The following is a 5,763-nucleotide window of genomic DNA, read 5'->3' as shown; positions in this document are numbered from 1 at the left end:
TGTTCAATGTTTAATATGATGTCATACTTGGTATTTTGTATCAACATTAAAAAAAAATGGTAATTGTAATCATTAGATAAGTATATTGTAATATACATAGTAAAATAGCTGTAACAGAGCAAATATGTACATTTACAACACAAACATTCAAGCTGTTAAGCACTTATGGACAAAACTATAAAACAAAAACAATTGAAGATTGCACATACTAAAAGATTTGGCTTGAACTAGTTGCTCTGATACTAGTTGTCTGTGACTTGAGAGAGAGCTCAAGATGGAACAAAGATAAGTACAAATTTAGCATTATGGAATGGGGATATATTTGTACAATAATTGTTGCTTTTAAAGCATTAAACTTGGCAATGTGATAATAACTTGGATGCTTAAGTTATATAGAAGCCTTTTATGACTTGAATGAACTTTGATCATGATATAATCTGATAAAGATTCGAAAGTTGTGGAATGACACTGATATGTATAATAGATGCCATGTTGAATTGGAAGCAGTGAATAAGTATCTGTTTTCATCTTCCTTAAGGGGCTGGCTTGTGAATGTTACAGTTCCTCAAATGAGTGCTTGGAGGAAGGTCGCATAGAGTGACACTTATATGTTCTACGTTTGGAGGTGATTTGAGAAGATGATGAATTTCGAAAACTGAAGCTCAGAATTGTAGATACAAAGACTTGCTTTATCCTGGAAGGAGATAACAAAGATATATATATATATATATATATATATATATATATATATATATATATATATATATATTCTTATATTCTTATGTATAGCATTGATATCTTATAAATATTCTTGTAAACAAAGGCATAATTTGATGCCATTGTAATTTTTGTTGTTTCTAGTTTTTTCTTTCATTTTTATCAATATAATAATTATAAAGTTATCAGTATATGTAAATTTAAATTTCCTTTCCAATATAGCACCATAGCTACTACCTATTGTGCTGATACTGAGTTAGTATTATACTGACTAACATGGTTAAACTACATTGGAAAATATAAAAATTGAACTACAAACAGATGAGCTGCACACTGCCATAACTGAAGTCCAAGCCAAACCAAGCCAAACTTCAAACATTAAAAAAAAATTATAAACAATCTGCCCTCCTCCATTGAACTCAATGCCATTGCTCGTAATGTTACAAACATCAAACTTCAGCTTGAGAGTTACGACGATTTTGGGAAAATTCAAAGTACCATAGCCCATATGGAGGATACTCTGGCAACCATGAAAAATGAACTGACGAGTGTCCAGGAAACATTGAAATCAAAATTACCTGGCACTATTGAAACTCTGAATATAAACCAGCAACAGATTACTAAGCTGGAAAATCTGAACACTGAATCTGAATTATCTCATTTCCATCATCTGATAGATGACATACAGAACAAATTGGAAACAACTCGGCAATCAACACCTACACAAAATGATATAATACAACTTGAAGATGCCCTGAGTACTGTAGCCAATGCTACTGAATTAGATGCTGTGAAAAAAGCTATGACGACACTACAGAATACTGTAGCTAGCTTACGTACTTCTCAGGAATTGAGAGCTGTGAAAAGAGCAGTAAATCGAATACTCAAATCTGAGGATATAAAAAATATAGAGCTGGAAATTGCACAAATCCAATAAACTATTGCCACTTTGCCCACCAACAAAATTGTCAGTGAACTTCACTCATTGTTTATGGAAATTAGAAGCCAAGCTCCAAATTGAAGCTTGTGGAGAGCTTACAGCAGATTATCTCAAATATTAAGCTTCAAATTGGAAACATAGAAACAAATCAAGAATAAGCCTTATCAAGTTTTACCGCACAGCTTCATGATTTGAAAGAACAATTTAAACAATTGTATGTTGATGTGAAAATCAAATCTCGTTACGATGAGGTTGTTCGTGTTATAGGGGAACACCTAGAACTAGTGCTGAGCAGATTGGATGAAGCAGAATCTATTCAATTCTTCTCTGTCGAGATTGTTAAACTTTACATATACAGTGCTCCAAATACTCGAGGACACTGGACATATATTAAGGCTGGTAATATTTACAAATTACATCCCTATATACAGACTCATGTGTTTTTCTTAGTGGTACTCTTAAGTTTTTGAAGTTTGGATATTTGAAAAAGGGAAAACAATCTGAGGTGCCACTCTTCACCATACAAGGAAAAGATGGTGTGTTGAGAACTTCAAATACCAATAGTATATTGGGACAATACTACCAATATATATAAAATACTAGAGGATGAATAATTATCTGTTTTTAATGTTGAAACTGGTGACAAATTATTATTTGAAGTCAAACAATTGTACCCTGAGGTTAATCCCTTTTATGTAATCTTCTCTTGCCAGACTCAATGTCTAGACAAGATATAGTCAATGAACTACACAGACCAACTCGTCGTAACTACAAGCGACTATCTGTGGTAACGAAAGGAATTGATGATCTATGGCAGTCAGATCTAATTGAAATGAACACAGGAAATTTAAAACATTTGCATAACATAATTCATGTTTTTAGTTTTTAAGTATTTGATCACTGTAATAGACACTTTTAGTAAATACGCTTGGGCTGTTCCTCTAAAATCTAAAACAGGGGCTTGTGTCACTGAGGCCTCTAAATTTATGTTTAGCAAGGTATAATACCCCATTACTTACAGACATACAGAGGAAATTTGACAATTCTATATTCACTAAATTAACAAATCAGCATAATATTCAGCATTATTCCAGTATACAGTGATTTGAAAGGCAACATAATTGAACGTTTCAACAGAACACTAAAACATCATATGTGGAAGCAGTTCAGTGTGCAGGGTAACTATAGGACTATAGGTGGGTAACAATTTTATCTGATCTTGTTAATAATTAAAATAATTCTATACATAGAAGCCTGCTGAGGTGAACAAATCTGATGAGGTACAATTGATTTCCACTGTTTACTGTCCCAAGTACAAAATAAGAGATCAAGTAAGAGTTAGCAAATTTAAACACCATTTTGAAAAGGGAAAAGGCATACATATAATAATAGAAGACATAATGCAATGAAATATTGAAAGGAAGATTATGTGAAGAGGAGATTAGCAAAACTAAATACCCAGAAACATATCTTATTGAGAAAGTATTATGTACAACCTTAGTGACAATGAAGTTCGACCAGTCACAAATATAGGAGTGCGTTGTGAAAGAAGGAGAACACATGCATATGCTGAACATAGTTTATTCAGCAGGCTACATGTAACAAAGGAAAACATAAATTTCCGATGCAACGCAGCAATGTATGGTGTCCACACAAAATAAAACATTTTCGTCCATCTACACGTGACATTGAAGTTCGAGGGGATCCTGTTTAACATGGTATGACGCCGCCCCGTCGGCGAATAACTGTGGCAATGCGTCGGGGCATGCTGCGGACGAGTCGTTCAAGGTATTCCACATCGATGCGGTGCCATCCCTCCTGCAGGCAGGCGATAAGAGCAGCCACTGTCGTGGGTCCCCTCTGTTGCACACATCGCTTAAGAACACGCGACACATTCTCAATGGGCGAGAGGTCGGGACTCGATGGTGGCCATGGCAGAGTTCGCACGTGATGGCGAGTCTAACATTCTCTTGTCAGCCGCGCTGTATGAGGCCTGGCATTGTCGTGTTGAAAGAAAGATGAGACGCCGCCTGTGGAACAAGTGCCTTCGCACTGTGGGAAGATGCCGCTCCAGTATGCGTGAATAGGCATGTGCATTCACAATGCCCTCACAGACGTGTAGTGGGCCACCCCCAGATGCCGTCATGCATCCCCATACCATCACTGACGCAGGTTTCTGTACCCGACGTGCATAACATTTTGCTTCATTCTGTTCCTCCTTCCGACAAATGACTGTTTTTCGTATTTTCCCGTACACAACATTGAAAATGGATTCGTCCGTCCACAAAACCGTTCCACTGCCGAAATGTCCATCCTCGGTACATTCGTGCCCACTGTAGTCGATTGCCTTTGTTCAACATGGGAAGGAAGGGTTTACGTTTCGCCTTGTACACTTGGTAACCGCATCGCTGTAGGTAATGGCGAATGGTTCTGGTTGACACTTCAATGTGAAAGTGTCTAAATATCTGTAGGTCATGCACGCTCAGCAGGCGTTTTCGACTGGGGGCCTTACCTGGCTCTGTAGTACCCTTATTTTGGTGGTGTTTGATGATGCAGTGGACGGTTGACTTGGGTAAGTTCAGTTGGCGCCCTATTTCCTGTTCACCCACTCTTCTCCTCACGGTGTTGTCAATAGGTTTGCCCCTGGCCATGGTGATGATGCACTGCGGTTCCTCGGTGCACAGCACGCGCTTATACAGGGTGATTCTAAAGGTATAGTACAAACAAAAACCACAGATACCTCCCATGAAATAGAGACGAAAGTTCCCCTTCCACTTTGCCGAGAGATGCCTCCGTGAGGAGCTAGGCAACGCCGACAACATGTGAAAAGGAACTTCACACCTCTGTACAGCCAGTACCAGTGAAGATAGAAAGGCGGAATAAACGAAGTCAAAAGGAACACCAAAGTCGCCCATCCGAAAAACACTAGGCGGCAGCTGCGCAACGCATGCGCATGGGGTTCCACAAAGGAAATAGGAGTGTCCCGCAAGACAAGTGAAGGAAAAGGGTAGCGATCGACAACGGTAGGGAGAAAAGAAACTATGAAGCATGAAGTAACAATTGCACAGCGGGAAACAAACACCATGACTGAAGCAGTGCAGTCGAGAAAAGTAGTGCGGGGTTGCAGAACCACGGGAGGACGACGTAGGATGTAAAAACACACGGAGAATGCAAGCAAAGTGGTCCGTGACACTCGACAGGCAACAGACGCGTACATGGTTTGGGGCAGAAATGGCGGCGCTGGCGGTGCAGCGCAAGGGGAGTCCCCAAAACACAGTGGGGAGACACCGCAGCAAGAACAAAGCACGGTGCAACAAAAGAGAAAGAGGACTGGACGGGAAATGGTACCTGCCAAGGAGACAACAAATGCGGGACGAGGGATTCCCCGTAGCAGCACCGAGGGGATGTCACACAGAGGTCGTGCGCCAGCAGGCCAAACACAGCAACTACGGGCACAGGAGGTTATTGCTAATGAAAGGTGCACGTACAGATAGGACCACGTACCTCGTACTGACGTTGTAACAAACGTCGTGATGGGGCCCAATCAGCCTCTTAGAAATGAAGCCGGAGGCACATCGCTGGGTGGGAGCGGGCGAAAGGCTGCTGGAGTGTCGTACGGACACCACCACTCCGTATGTTGGACGACACTAATGGACGAGGTCGGAATGTTTTCATCCCGATCACCAGGTCCACCGTTCCCAGACCTGACGCGGCTGCTTGCTTCCGAGCGCAACCCCAGCCGAACAACTCGGGTCCCTCCTCGGCCGCAGCCTTCCGCTCCGAAACCAAGCATGGCCTCACACCACCGCAGCCGCACACTGCCGCGTGGGTGTGAGACCGGGCCGAGCAAGGCTGGACAGATAAACTGCGTGGGACAATCGTGTAATGAAGATACGTGGGGGTATGCACGTCTGTTCAACTGCTGGGTTACCCCACATTGGTGTACACAAACACCACACGATCGTACGTAGTGCTCCCCGTCGGCTCGAGCAAGACGGACGAAGTACGTGTTGTGGGTGAATGGGGCAAGAATGATGGACGCTACATGTGTTCCACGATGACAAGGCCCCAGAGTACATGGCCCCACCTGACGGCAGTGGTCAGGT

The sequence above is a fragment of the Lepisma saccharinum genome, unplaced genomic scaffold (genome assembly GCF_977018435.1).
Source record: "Lepisma saccharinum unplaced genomic scaffold, izLepSacc3.1 HAP1_SCAFFOLD_818, whole genome shotgun sequence".
Classification (NCBI taxonomy): domain Eukaryota; kingdom Metazoa; phylum Arthropoda; class Insecta; order Zygentoma; family Lepismatidae; genus Lepisma; species Lepisma saccharinum.
This window is presented reverse-complemented; position numbering follows the sequence as displayed.